This window comes from Eptesicus fuscus, chromosome 9 (genome assembly GCF_027574615.1).
Source record: "Eptesicus fuscus isolate TK198812 chromosome 9, DD_ASM_mEF_20220401, whole genome shotgun sequence".
In the NCBI taxonomy this organism is placed as follows: domain Eukaryota; kingdom Metazoa; phylum Chordata; class Mammalia; order Chiroptera; family Vespertilionidae; genus Eptesicus; species Eptesicus fuscus.
Window position 1 is genome coordinate 25,149,130 of NC_072481.1, and position 15,760 is coordinate 25,164,889.

The 15,760-nt window shown below is 48.4% G+C and overlaps 1 protein-coding gene across 1 annotated transcript in view; it reads right to left on the reverse strand.

Annotated features, from left to right (window-relative positions):
- Positions 1–15,324, reverse strand: part of RHBDL2 (rhomboid like 2) — a 41,339-nt gene extending 26,015 nt beyond the window's left edge. Inside the window, exon 1 of the mRNA XM_008151162.3 lies at positions 14,885–15,324. The gene's annotated coding sequence lies outside the window, so the exon portion shown is untranslated. The remainder of the gene's footprint in view (positions 1–14,884) is intronic.
- Between the last annotated feature and the right edge of the window lie 436 nt (positions 15,325–15,760).

A 15,760-nucleotide genomic window follows, 5' to 3' on the forward strand; every position in this document is an offset into this window, starting at 1 on the left:
GACCTTCCCCCAGTCTCACCTACCCCCTGCCTTCCTTTCTCTCTATAATCAATAAACATATTTTAAAATGTATATATATATGTGTGTGTGTGTGTGTGTGTGTGTGTGTGTGTGTGTGTGTATACACTAGTGCCCCAGTGCACGGATTTGTGCATATTGAAAGGAAATTAATTAGAAGATGGCCATTGGGTTGGGACTGGGCAAGATGGGCCGGACACACTCTGGAGCCAAATCGCGCGGTCCCTCCCTGGCTGGCCACACCTGGGGTGGCCACAGCTTGAAGGTCATCTACAGAGTGAGCAAGGTTCCTCCGGCAGGGCAGGTGGGGTCCCTCAGCCTGGCCTGCGGGGATCTGGCCAAAACTGGCTCTCCAACATCCCCCAAGGGGTCCCGGATTGTGAGAGGGTGATTCTAGGGTGATGCACCCCAGAATTGGGCTCCCTCCTCTCTGGTTCCAGGTGCGTCATTACCCAAGAACTGCCGCTGCCAAGTCACCACAGCTCAGCAGCTCCTGCGTTAAGCATGTGCCCCCTGGTGGTCAGTGCACGTCATAGTTACTGGTCTGAGTGTCTGCCTCCTGGTGGTCATTGTGCGTCATAGCTACCAGTCAGATGGTCGCTTAGCCTTTTAGATAGATGATAGATAGATAGATAGATAGATAGATGATAGATAGATAGATAGAATATGTATATATGAAATCTCACACACAGATACACACACACACTCAGATCAAAACGTTCTCTTCTACCAGGAGGAAACAACTGAGGTAGATTGTTTTTTGTTTGTTTGGTTTTTTTTTTGTTTTTTTTAAATATATTTTATTGATTTTTTACAGAGAGGAAGAGAGAGGGTTAGAGAGTTAGAAACATCGATGAGAAAAGAAAAAAATAAAGAAAGAAACATCGATGAGAGAGAAACCTCGATCAGCTGCCTCCTGCACACTCCCTACTGGGTATGTGCCCGCAACCAAGGTACATGCCCTTGACCGGAATCGAACCTGGGACCCTTGAGTCCGAAGGCCGACGCTCTATCCACTGAGTCAATATGGCCTCCAGCATCCAATCCCAGCTGTACTTTTGACACAGGCTGCAGCAATGAGCATACAGCAGCAACACTGAGGCTGTCTTCACCTACTTGGCTCTGTGATGTGATCTTTGTAGAGTTCTAGGTGCCTGATCTCCCTTTGTTTCTGCTTATTTCCCAAACCTTGTGTCTGCAGCCTTCTCGTGACTTTTGTAATCTACCTGTAAAATTATGGTACACTAAGAAACGTATATATTTGGCCTTCATCTCCGTCCTTGGAATTTTCAAAGTGTTAGCGGTGAGAGGAACATCTTTGTTATTTATAATAATCCCCTTTCAACCTTACCTGAGTTTACGCTAATAAAGTGACTCTTGGAGGATTGGGGGCTGTTTGCCAGGGGAAACAATCATATGATTAGAAAGTTGGGACTTTCAGCCCCAACCTCTGGGGAAGGGAAACAGGCTAAAGACTGAGTTTAATCACCAATGGTCAAAATTTAATCAATCGTGCCTTTGTAATGGAACCTCCATAAAAACCCTCAACATAGGGGTTCAGAGAGCTTCCATGTTGGTGAACACATCAAGGTGCTGGGAGGTGGTGCATCCAGAGAGAGTGTGGGAGCCTCATGTCCCTTCTCACACACCTTGCCCTGTGCATCTTTTCCATTAAGCTGCTCCAGAGTTGTATCCTTTACAATAAACCGGTAATAGTAAGTAAAGCCCTCACCTAAGTTCTATGAGCTGTTCTATGAGCAAATTATTGAACCTGAAGAGGGATCATAGAAACCCCAATTTACAGTCAGTTGGTCAGAAGTACTGGGGGCCCAGACTTGCAATTGGCATCTGAAGTGGGGAGAAGTCTTAGGGGACTACTGAGCCCTTAACCTATGGGGTAGTTAGTGTCAGATAGCTTGGTGTGGAAAACTCATACATTTGGTGTCAGAACTGTGAGTAAGAATAGAGAAATATTTTTTCTTTTACTATCCAATGTGCTTTCAATAAAATTCACTTACTGGTGCAATCAGCCAGAATTGGTTTCTTTCCCTTGCAACCAAGAACCTAATTAATACATCTGAATAGCCGAGAAACTCTTCTAAACTATCTAGGGCAAGTTAAACACATTTCTTGTTCTGTATTTAGGAGACATAGTAAGGAAAGCTCAGAACCAGGAGACCTGTTTTCTGATCTAGCCTCTGCCACTTCCCAGCGGTGTAACCTGGAGCAAGTCCCTTCTCAGCTCTAAGCAACAATTCTCTCATATGCACAGTAAACAGTCTGCACTAGACCAGTAGTTCCCCAAACCGGCTGTTTGAGAATCCCCTCAGACACTCATTGGTCATACAGATTCCTGGGCCCCGCCCTGAAGAAACTAATTTAATAGATTTAGTACGAGTAGATCCCTGACAAGTATGCCAGTGAAGTGGAGGCAGCAGCACCTTTGCCATAAACTAAGGCTCTCTCTGGCCCACTCCATGCACATACCCTGGAAGAGATGGTTTTATTGCTGTATTCCTCGCGCCCAAAAAGTTCCTGGTGTACAGGAAGTGTTCAGAAAATACCTGTATCTGAGTAAAGGGAAAACAGAAACTCTCTGAAACCTTTCTGTAAATCTAAGATTATTCCAAAATAAATAAAACGTTTATTGAAAAGAATACTAGAGAGAAGGGAGGAAGAAAGAAGGAAGGAAAAGAGGAAGGAAGAGAAGGAAGGAAGGGTGGAGGAGGGAAGAAGGGGGAAGAGGAATTTTATCCACACCACATTAACTAAGTCTTATATCACTGTGTATTAAGAAGCATCTCTCACCCCCTTCTCCTCTGCGCGAACACACTGCACCCCCACCCCCACCCCCACCCCCACCACATTATCATTCTGCCATCACTAGGCTGTCAAAATGAGACCTGTGGAGCCACCATGCTGGAATGGCTACAAAAGGGTTTGTGGCCTGTCTCTGAGGAGCTCTGTTCCTTGTACTTGGCACTGTAAAGACCTGAGTTCTCCCTAACCAGTTTGGCTCAGTGGATAGAGCGTCGGCTTGCGGACTGAAAGGTCCCAGGTTCGATTCTGGTCAAGGGCATGTACCTTGGTTGCGGGCACATCCCCAGTAGGGGATGTGCAGGAGGCAGCTGATCGATGTTTCTCTCTCATCGATGTTTCTAACTCTCTATCCCTCTCCCTTCCTCTCTGTAAAAAAAGCAATAAGATATATTAAAAAAAAAAAAAAAAAAAAGACCTGAGTTCTACTCCCAGCATCCACACTTCATTTCCCTGGGCCTCAGTTTCCTCAGCTGTAAAACAGAGCTCCTCTCTCCCCTCAGGATCTCACAGGATTATTATCAGAATCAAATGAAAGAAAATTTGTCACATTTGTGAGCACTAACTATGTGCTGGGTTCCATGCTCAACGCTTCGTGAGCGTTCTCTTCATTCATTTCCCCAACACCTCGTACAGCAGGATAGTAACAGCTCCATTTTATGGATAACAAAACTCAGGCTTCCAGGAAGCTTGAACAAGGTCATAGACCCGTGAGGGGAGGGCTGGGAGAGGAGCCCAGGGCGCTTGACTCCAAAGACCCCGGCTGTTCCTCTACCGTGTGATTTCTACACACCTAGTGTTAAAGAGGTGTACGTCTTTATTTTGATTATTTCCATCCCAACCTTCCCTCTACCCTAACTCTCTCTTCTTCCTCCAGCTTCCCAAACCGAACCAGACTAGACCCTGGGAGTTCCCAAATGGGAGCCACAGAACTGGCCGGTCACCAGCCCTGGGGACGGGGCTGGGAATCCCCGCCACTCCCATTGCTGCCACAGGGAGTCTACATGCAGACAGGCGTCCAGGAAAGGAAAAGATTAGTCTCTCTGGGACCCAAAGGACTAAGTCAGGCTCACCTTCCCTCCCTCACCTCACCCAGAAGAGCCCTGGCAAGGCCACCACTTTAGACCACTCCTCTCTGGCCGAAGAGAGTTTTGATCTTTAGCTTGTGCTGCTTTCCTCGCTGCAAACAAGTCGGTTCTAAATATCTGAATTGTTTTTTTTTTATACAGCTGGCCCCACCCATTCTTTGGTACCAGGCAGGCCCCTGGCATGGATGAGTGTGGCCTTAATGTGGCCGGGGAGCCCAGGAGGCTGGGCAACAGGCTGGGCTGGTTATACAGAATTGCTGCCCAGCTGGGCCTGGTGTGGAGACTTTTGGTGGTGTTGCTAGGCAACGTAAGTAATTGGAGAGGCCACGTATTGAGCTTCTGGACCACAAAGGTTAACAGCCTCCTTCATCACACTGCAAACCATTATTATGCCAGTTCCAGAAGCCTGCAGCAATCTCCGTGGTTATAGCCTGAAAGAGTGCTTTTTTAGCTACAGAAATTAAGAACCAGCGTTTCAATATTATGGGTTTGTGGCTGTGGTTGTTTCTTTTTGCTACGTCTCTGAGGATACACTTGGAATAAATAGGCAAAAGGTTTAAAAACAAAAAATACCCTCTTTTCCAAAAGCTTTCCTTCTTTCTGAAGCAAAGCACTCTTGGCTCGATTGTGAGGGCAACTCGGGTAAGGACCCTCTGCTTCCTAAGGTCTCTGCGTGCCCACTGCATGGCACAGCTTCTGCCGTGGACTCCCTCCGCTGTGGCTGCGGTTCAGGGTAGGGGGACCAGGGCCTTGGTCACATGCAAGGCCTCACAGCAGAATAATGCTTTTGTGTCTCTCTCCCATTCTAAGAAAATCACAATACCTCCTCTTCCCAGTCTACAGAATCACTTTCACTTCTACTATTTTCTTTTTATTGGTTGATTTTAGAGTGAGAGAAACCAAAGGAGAGAAAAAGGGACTGAAAGAGAGAGGGAGGGAAAGGGAAACATTGATTTGTTGTTCCAGTTATTTATGTGTACATTGGTTGTTTCTTGTATGTGCCCCAACCAGGGATTGAACCCACAACCTTGGCATATCAGGATGACATTCTAACCTACTGAGCTACCCAGCCAGGTATACTATTTAATGGATCCTCCCAGGGGCCCTATGAAAAAGACATCATTATTATTCCCATTTTGCAGATGAACAAATAAGGCAAAAAGAGGCACCCATAATTACATACCAAGTCACAGCCAAGCTGTGGCACTAACCCATTTTTCTGAGCCAAATCCTGGGCTCTCCGCGACATCACAATGCCTCCCCACAGAGCTATTTAAGATATTACATATGTTTTTGTACCCTATTATAATATGGAAAGTAGTAATAAAAGTACACACTGGTGTAGAAACACAGAACTTCATCCTATCTATATATATAAAACCCTAATATGCAAATAGATTGAACGGCAGAACAACCAAATAACCGGTCACTATGACGTGCACTGACCACTGGGGGGGGGGGGCGTGTGCGGGACATGGTGGGCATCGGCAGCAAGCTGAAGGCAGGAACATGGCGGGTGTCAGCTGTGACTGGATGGTGGAGCAGGTGAGCCAGGGCGCCAGAACAAGGCAGGGCACCAGTCGCTGTCATCAGGGCGAGCCTCTGGTGGTTACTGAAAATTCTTTGCTCCTGTGCGCCACAGTCCCGCCTGGCACTTGCACCTGCTGCCGGCGCCAGCCCCACTTGAACCTGCTGCTGGCGCCAGCCCTGCTTGCACCTGCAGCCAGCATCAGAGCAGCCGCTCGCACCTGCTGCTGGTGCCCAGCACCGGTCCCTATCACTCGGCGCCATCAGTGGGTGCAAGCGGCAGCTGCCGGCCCTGATCACCCCTCAGGGCTTCTTCACCTCCCCCTGTTCCTGAGGGGCGATTGGGGCCAGCAGACAGGGGGCTGGGGGCCGCAGCGGGAGGGGCCAGGCGGGGGCATGAAGGATGGGCCGAGACCTGCCCCTGTGCCTACCACAGCCTCGTGGCCCACGGTTCCTTTCAAGGTGCACGAATTTGTGCACTGGGCCCTAGTATGTTATAATATCCTAAATATATGGTCCTTGTTGATGGTGGTCAGGTTCTCAAAGCTGCCTCATGGACACTGGAAGAATTCCCAAAGATGGACACACTATTTAACGAGTTTAACAGACCTAGCACACCAGAGCACAGGGCTGAAGGAAAACCCTGACCCTTGGCCATCTCCTCCTTAACTCAAGGAGCTGACTTTATTTTATAACATTATGACACTATATCAGTCTCTTAAGTAAGAAGGCAGAATCATTGCTTCCGTTAGATAGTTGTAGGTATTTTTCAAAAAGGCTTTCACTGCCTCATCTACAATGTTTCTTTTGTTTTTTTTTGTTTGTTTAATATATTTTATTGATTTTTTTACAGAGAGGAAGGAAGAGGGATAGAGAGTTAGAAACATCGATGAGAGAGAAACATTAATCAGCTGCCTCCTGCACACCCCCTACTGGGGATGTGCCCGCAACCAAGGTACATGCCCTTGACCGGAATCGAACCTGGGAACTTTCAGTCCGCAGGCTGACGCTCTAGCACTGAGCCAAACCGGTTAGGGCTACAATGTTTCTTGAACAGTGGCCCATCGATAGTGACCAACTATACTGGTATGCACGGGACTATGGATTTCTTGGAATGTGGGACTTCAGCAGATTGAGGACAGTTGGTCACCCTATCATTGGCCATCTACCTCAGAATCATCTGAACATGTCACGTGAAGCTGGCTGGTTCCAACCCTAGGGCAGTGGTTAACCCTGGCTACACGTCAGAATTGTCTGAGGAAACCACAGAGGATTGATGCCTGAGCTCAGCGCAGATCGATGGAATCAGAGCCTCTGGAGCTAGGACCTGGGCACTGGTATTTTTTAATGGGCAGCCAAGACTAAAAGTTCCTGCCCCAGAGATTTGGATTCAGAGGGTCTGGGCCAGGGTCTCGCTCAGGAATCTACGTACTTTTCCAACAACTCTCCGGAGAGTCTTAGGTATAGCACAGTTTGATAACCAGTGATGCATGTATTCATTGGACAAGCAACCCTGAATGCCTCATATATGGTAGTCTCTGGAATACAAGGGAAAAGCAAAAAACAAAACCCTTTTGGCCCTAGCCAGTTTGTCTCAGTGGATAGAGCATCAGCCTGTAAACTGAAGGGTCCCGGGTTTGATTCTGGCCAAGGGCACATGCCCAGGTTGTGGGCTCGATCCCCAGTAAGGGGGAGCGGGGAGCGTGCAGGAGGCAGCCGATCAATGATTCTCTCTCATCACTGATGTTTCTATCTCTCCCTCTCCCTTCCTCTATGAAATCAATAAAGAAATATATATATTTTTTAAAACCCTTCTGTTCCCTAGGTCTTCCCTATCCTATGGGGACTAAAGACCTATAAATTGTTCTAACACAGTATACTGTGATTTAAATTTAAAAGTGGATCAGCATGATCAGGATGGTTATGGTTATTCAGTTCCCAGAAAACTTGTGTGGTAAAGATGGAGCCTATTATTTGTCATTCCTCCCACTAAGAGGTGGGGTTTGCTCTGTGACTGGTTTTGACCAATATGTGGTGGAAGTAGTGCTGGGTACCTCAAGGTCAGGCCTTTAGAGATCTGCAGCCCCCACTTTTGTTCCTCTTGGAATGCTCCCTCCGTGAAGCTGGTTCCATGTAAGAAAGATTGACTACCCTGAGGCCACCATGCTGTGAGGAAGCCCCCGCTACTCACATAGAAAGACGCCATGTGGAAGAGCACCAATGTGCCAGATCTCTGAGTTAAGCCATCACGGGCCTCCAGCCCAGTTCATCCACCAACTGAATACAGATACTCTGTGACTTATGACGAATCCATCATAAATTGAAAATATCACAAGTTGAAAATGCATTTAACACACCTAACCTACCAAGCATCATAGCTTAGCCTAGCATACCTTAAATGTGCTCAGAACACTTACATTAGCCTACAATTGGGCAATCTCATCTCACTGCCACTGCCCAGTATCACAAGAGAGGATCTTCCTGCATACTAGTATTCTAGCCTGTGGGGGGGAATCAAAATTCAAAGTACAGTTTGTACTGAATGCACATCACTTTCTCACCATTATAAAGTCAAAAAATCATGAGTCAAGCCATCATAACTTGGGAACCATCTGTCCAGCCAAGTGATTGACCCCAGCTGACACCACATGGAGAAGAACTACTCAGCTGAGCTCTGCTCAAATTCTAGACCCATAGAATCATCTATATATATTAAAAGCCAGGACCAGAACACCATAACGACCAGAACAAACGATCGCTATGACGCCCACTGCAGGCAGCAAACCTACTGATTGAGGGGTGGGGCCACCGGCCAACCTCCCACAGTCCCTCCCCCAGCCGCTGACCCCCAATTGGCCCTCCCACCCCATTTGGGGACAGGGCCAGCTGGCCCACAGCCTGCAGCCCCTCCCCCCAGCCAGCCCAGCCCTGATCAGGCCCCAATCAGGGCGGGCCGGCTGGCCAACCTCCCACCATCTCCTCCTCCCAACAGGCCCAGCCCAGATCTGCCCCTATTGGGGCCGGACCGGCCAGACCCCACCTGTGCACAAATTCGTGCCCTGGGCCTCTAGTGACAAAATAAAATGTTTGTTGTTTTAAGCTACTAAATGTTGGCATGATTTGTCATACAACAATAGCTACCAGCACATCTCATCAGAACTAGAAGACAGAATGACATCCCATACCATTCTGCCTTCCCATTAACATTGTTCATCTTCATAACCCTCCATAAAATAGATTGTAGTTAGTCTCCATCTGGGTTTCCACTCCTGCCCCCCTCCAAAACAAAACAAAACAAAACAAAACAAAAACACGCCTGGCTGGCATGGCTCAGTGGTTGAACATCAACCTATGAACCAGGAGGTCCTGGTTCGATTCCCAGCCAGGGCACATGCCCAGGTTTCAGGCTCCATCCCCAGTGGGGAGGTGCAGGAGGCAGCCAGCCAGCCAATGATACTCTTTCATCACCGATGTTTCTATCTCTCTCTCTCTCTCTCCCTTCATTTCTGAAATCCATAAAAACATTTTAAAAAAACAAAAACACAACCTCAAGTCAAAATATAGCAACTCTCCGCTTAAAATCCTTCAATGGTTTCCCATTGTCTTCAAGATAAATACAATATCCTCTCTATGGCTGATGAGGTCCTGCATGACCCAGCTCCTCTCCCCCAACATCTCCGTGCTGCAGCCACAGGGCCGCCTTTCTGTCCCAGGCACACACCAAGCTCTCTGCTGCCTGAGGGTCTTCGCACTTGCTGTTTCCTCTACCTAACCCTTTCTCTATACCTCACACCCACCCCAACACATTCACACAAGGCTAGCTCTTTCATAGCCAATAGCACCTCCCTAAGGAGTCTTCCCTAATAAACCAGCAAGTAAATGAAGAGTGAAGGGAGAAGGAATTATGGAATAATAATAGAAAGAGCACTGAAACTACAGCGTTCAGAAAACCCTGGTTCTTGCTCTAATTCCGCCCCTGTTTACCTATGGATAAGACCCGTCACCTCACCTGATCAGAATCCTCGTGCCCACCATGACGCACGTGGCCAGTGCTGTTCATAATGTGCCGTACTCCAGAAGTCCTCCCAATTTTTGCTCATGAGTCCCCATAACAATGTTGAAAAAGCTATGACCCTCTCACACATTTTTAAGTTAATAACTAAAATTATTTTTCACAAGTAAAAATAGGTCCCAAGATGGAATCTTCTGGCACAGTCTTTATTAGAGGCATGCTTTAGATATATTCTCATCCAAATCTTGGAGCTACAGATTTAGCATGTTCAGTTTATGGAACTTGTCTACCATGTAATCCAACTGTCAAAGCCAGTCCTCACTGTCAAACCAATCAGCCAAACAAGCATAATTTTCTGCTTGTAAGACAATCCACCTTCATTTTTAAAAATTTCTATAAATGAGTTCATTTGCATCCCCATGACAACCGGCTCAGGTCCCGATTCTAATTTTACAATACACAGATAAAGAGCTAAAGCACTTACGTTTAGAGTAGCATAACCGTTCAGAGCACACATGCTAAAGGAAAGGTATAAGAGTTCAAACGCTGATTTTGCCACTAAAGAGTTCTATGACCTTGGGCAACTTACTAAACCTCTGGGTGCCTTGGGAACCTCATCTGTAAAAGAAAGATAATAAATATCTACTGTATAGAGCTGGTATGAGTATTAAATGATTTTATTAATTTGTAAAGCCTTCCGAACAGTGTCTGGCACATAATTAGCATTAAAAAAGTATTTTTTAAAATAACTACTAAGAATCTGTAGTAAGACACCACCCCTTCTGTTTATTTTACCTGATCTCTCTCTCTCTGCTTGCTCTCACTGGAACTGAGCATTCTCCAGTTATCCTTTTGGTTTTTATATCCCCAAGCAACTCAACTCCCCATAAAAAGATTCAGGAAGGATCTAGTAAAGCCAGAGGAGGGAAACAATGAATTATTGTAGGCAGTTAGACAGACGTGAGCAGAGCAAGGATGATGGGCCAGTTACAGAAGGTCACCAGGGTGGAAAGCCACCAGGAACCTAGCAACAGGCAATCAGTTGTAGGTTAGGACCTCACCCCCAGGGTGACTTTTCCTCCACTAGCATATCGCTGGTCCTGCGGTTTGGACACCCTCACCTTTCCTCCCTAGAGATAACATCTACACCTCAAGTTGTCGTTCAGCTCCAGGCCCAGATAATCAATAAAACCAGCCACAGCTGACAGGACCAGCTACAGTAAAGACCCCCTGCCCTGGTGCAGGCTAATCAATCAGTGGAGACTACAACTCTGAATGGACACACCTGGAAAGCTACTGAACATTCTCTTAAGATCTTTCCTGGGACCTCCCCTAAAATCTCCGCCCTGCCCTTCAAACCCTTAGGACAGAGGGCCCAGTGCCTTTCCCTTTCCTCCCCCGCTCCAGGCACATTGCCATTAGCTTCCACTCCTAAGCTCCGAGGGCTCTTCCTTTGCCTCCATAACTTGTTTTCTGCACCCATTTCCTCTAGGAATTACTTCTTCTACCTCTGAAATTTACCCAATAAATGTTCTCTTACAGTCTGGGTCTTGCTCTGAATTCTTTCCTAGCCAGAACCCAAGTACCGAGGTTGCTGAACCCAGGTCTGGTCTGACCCCACTGGTCAGACACCTGGTGCCATTCCCACGACCTACCACAGAAGCAGAACTGAAAAGGAGAATTTAAAAGAATCCAAACAAGCAGACTGTTTTCAGGAAAGAGTCCCTCTGGAATTTGAGGATCTGGAAACTGATTCCCTTAAAGTTTCCCATGTCCACGTCCCCCCAGTTCCAGAGTACAAGCTCCCAGGGCACCTTCAGAGCTCCGTAGAATTCCTGGTGTCACATCTCCAACTCCATCTCTTTCTCTTTTACATAAGAAAGCACAGCTGTTGGCTTTGGGCTTTTGACTTGGTGGAGGCTTAGGGGAAACTTTCTTTGATCCTCCTGAATCTGGGTTCATCTGACCAGTCGCCCCGCCCCCCATGCCACCCAAGGAGATCAAAGTCATATACCTGAGGTAAACCAGGGGGGGAAGTTGTGGCCCCCAAGACTGGTCCCCTAGGCCTGTCTCCAAAAAAAGTTTGGTGATGACATCACCAAAGCAACCAGTGATTGGAAGGGTCTAAAGATTACAGTGAAACTAACCATGCAGTCCGGACAGGCCCAGATTGGGGTAGTGCCTTCTGCCTCTGCCCTAATCATCAAAGCCCTCAAAGAACTGCCAAGAGACAGAAAGAAGAAAAACAAACAAATATTCAGCACAGTGGAAACATCACTTTTGGTGAGATCGTCAACATTGCCCAACAGATATAGCACTGATCTTTAGCTAGAGAACTTTCTGGAACCATTGAGATCCTGGGGCTAACCGGTCTGTGGGCTGCAATGTTGATGGCTGCCACCATCATGACATCACAGATAAATCAATAGTGGTGCAGTGGAATGTCCAGTTAGTTAAGACCCACAAAGGAACATATTTCAATTAAACACCATTGACAACCAAAACAAAACAAAAAAAACAAACAGAAACAAAGCATAAAGGATTGCAAGTTAGCAAGCAGTATATCCCTGAATTTGCTCCAGATTATACAAATGTAAATCATGCATAAATTTCAGTACTTTCATTAGGAAGAACAAATTAGCTGTAACCCAGTGTACAGCTTATACAAATGTAAATCATGCATAAATTTCAGTACTTTCATTAGGAAGAACAAATTAGCTGTAACCCAGTGTACAGCTAAGGGCAAAGCACCCACAAATCAGGACACAGGACAAGTCAGGAGTCCCTTCGTGAACCATCATGAAGTCCTAAAAATGAGGACTTGTTTCCTCAGACAGGGAGGAACTCCATCAGGCCCAGAGACCCCCATGCATAAGCCACACTTCTGAAATACAAATCAGATCATGTCCTCCCTCTGCTAATCTCTTCAATCATTGCCCAGTGCTCTTGGTATAAAACTGAGGTTCCTTAACAAGACACACAAGGGCCTCATGACCTGAGCCCTGCCTATTTATTGACTCATTTCTTGCCACACACACCCTACTGCAGCCATATTGAGCCCCCAGCAATTCCAGCTCCCTCCCTCCACTAGGCCTTTTCACGAGCATCTCCCTCTCCTAGAATATTTTCCCTCCCCGATTTGTTTTCCGAGTGAAGTTTTAACACCCCCTTCAAGATTGTCCTAAACACCTCCTCTGCAAAACTGTACTGAGCATTTACTATGTGCCTGCCATTATGCTAGGCCCTGGATACAGTGGAAAACAAAGCAGACACGGTAGAATTAAATGCCCCTCTTAGTTCCTTCAATAACCTCTATTCTTGTCTTCTTTTTTTTTTAATATATATATTTTATTGATTTTTTACAGGGAGGAAGGGAGAGGGATAGAGAGCTAGAAACATCGATGAGACAACGTACATGCCCTTGACCAGAATCAAACCCGGGACCCCCCAGTCCTCAGACCGACGCTCTATCCACTGAGCCAAACCAGTTCGGCTATTCTTGTCTTCTTTATATTACCACCATCTCCTCTGCAAGGCTGTGAGTACCCTGAGGATAGGACTTCTGTTTTATTCATCTTCAAATCCCTATTATGGAGCCCATGGAATGCATCAATAAATGTTTGCTGACTCATTTACTCACAAAGGACTCATCAAGCCGAAACCGGTTTGGCTCAGTGGATGGAGCGTCGGCCTGCGGACACAAGGGTCCCAGGTTCGATTCCGGTCAAGGGCATGTACCTTGGTTGCGGGCACATCCCCAGTGCGGGGGGTGCAAGAGGCAGCTGATCGATGTTTCCAGCTCTCTATCCCTCTCTCTTCCTCTCTGTAAAAAAATCAATAAAAATATATTTTTAAAAAAAGAGTTATTAAAAAAAAAAAGGACTCATCAAAATATTTCTGTATCAGGGACATACAAGTTGCCGGTTATACACTGTCCCTGCCTTCTTGGGACCAAGAGTGCACTTGATGGAATGAATGACGTATGAATGAGTGAATGAATGAATGAATCAGGGAAGGAGTGTGCTCCTCCCCACCTGGATGAAAAGTCTAGAGCAGGGGATATACCGGAAGGGAGAAGCTGGTGTCTAGGATGTCGGGGACTGATGATGTCCTTTTGTTCTCTCTGATACAGAGAAACTGATTAGCCACGTGACCTTAGGCAAATCCTCGAGCCTGTTTGTATTTTCATTTTAGTAATATCCTAACACGTCATGATTCAGTGAGATAGGACATTTAAAAGCAGAGTTGGCTTCGGGAACTCACGCAGCTCCCATTACTTGCTCGGTGTGGACGCGCAGATTCAGAAACTCAGCCGGAGAGCCTGCTGGGGGTAACATCTCCCTCCAGCTCCGGGTCCCATCCCTGGTCCAGCATTCTGACCTCAGACCCGCCGGAGGTGAGAGACACCTTCCCTATTCAGCCCACCCCCCCCCCCCCCCCCCCCCCCACCGTCTAGGCCTCCTTCCCTTCACTGCCAGTTCTGTGTTTACTTTCAAGAGCTTTCAAGGCCAGAGGTTCTTCCACACCTTTACAAGCCTCGAGCGGGGAGGTGGTGGTTAGGGGAGGTGGCAGGTTAGGGGCCAAAGAAGGACAGGGCACAGATGCCTATTGAGGCTCCCTGGGTGCCTGGCACCAGGATGGGTGCTTGCCAGGCCCTGTCTCCTGTCATTCAGAGCAATACCATCTTCCTGCGGAGGAAACCGAGGCTCAGGAAGAGCACCGGAGCGGTGGGACATGAAACCAAGTGTGTCCGTGATGCCAAAATAATTTTCCTCTGTGCCACCTGGCCCACCAGCTTATCAATGATCCTTACACGTTAGTGAAATAAATTTCCACTTTCTTATTCCCTGGAAGAGCAGAAATTGTATGTTTCTCCGCCCCCAGAGAATCCAGATACATGTTCAAACAATGGTGAATAAATAAATGAATAACAAACAATGAATGGGCCGATACCCCATACCAGGAAGGAGGAAACAAACAACCCTGAGCGAGGCTGTCTCCCCTGGCTGTGGCCTCCAGTGCCCAGGGCAGGGGCAGCGGGCAGGCACCGCAGGAGGGAGAATAAAACTAGGAGGCACGAGGGCGGTGGGGGTGTCCCTGGGAGAGTGGGATACAGGGAGAGAGAAGGATGGGCCAGGTCGGAGAAGGGGAACAGCGTTGCCTGGCACTCCCCCCATGTCCCCCAAGTCCTAGGGGGGAGCCAAGAAACAGCCCCCTGACTCCTGGCCAACTCTAAAAAGAAAGTTGCAAGATCCCAAACGGCCACTCCTGAAGGCCACTCCGGAAGGGAGGCTGCCCAGGGAACACGGCACGGTCTCCTTCCCGCCACCCCGCCCCATGCTTCCTGCCTTCACACCCCACACACACCCCCCATGGTCCCAAGGAAGGACTCCCCCACCGGCTCCCAGCTCCCGCCGCTCACCTCCTTCCCCGGGAGGCCCAGGGGCGCCCAGGCAGGACCGGCAGCACCCGTGTCCAGGCGTCCGGGGCCCAGGGGCTGCCTCCACTGCCCTGAAGTTCTGGCCCGACGGCGCTCCTCGGCCCCGCCCCTCACTGAAGGCGCCGGGCCGGTTCCCAGCAGCCGGCCCTGGGGGAGGGGGGGGGAGGGAGCCGGAGGAAATCCCCTCCCCGCCGGAGCCTGGGCCGGAGCCCGACCCGCCAGCTCCGCAGGCCCACTCCTGGGCTGGCCCGGGATGAATGAGTCCTCCCGCCCGCCCGCCTGGGGCCGAGCCAGGCGCCTGTGCCAGCCTCTCTGCTCCGTCTCCGGGGCCCTGACGCTGAGCTCCGTTCCTCCAAGTCCGATCCTCCTGCTCCCGCGGGGCCTCCTGCCGTCCGCGGTCAGCTCTCCAGGGCAAGACCGCAGCAAGGCGGCCTCTACTCCTGTACCCCTGCCCCGTGGAGAGCCAGGCCTGGCGCTGCGCCCCGGGTGGGTGGCTTGGTGACTCCCAGCGGGGGGTTAGGCACAAGCCCCAGGCACTCCCCTCTGAACTGGTTGTGCCTTGGGCGCCGGTGAAATGCCTGCCAGTTTCTGGTTATTCATCCAGTGCGTTTTGAGAACCACTCACCTGGGCTCAGCCCTAACGATGGAGAAAGAGGTGGAGGAACATGGTGATCTATACAGTGACTTTCAACCTTTCTCATCTCGTGGCTCGCGTAACTAATGACTAAAATTCTGCGGCACACGAAAAAGTATATTTGTTGCCGATCTGGCAAAAAAAAAAAAAAAAAAGATATAATTTGGATTCATTCACTTCGGCTGGCTATTGTTGTGTTGTTGTTTTTAATTTGACAATCTAAG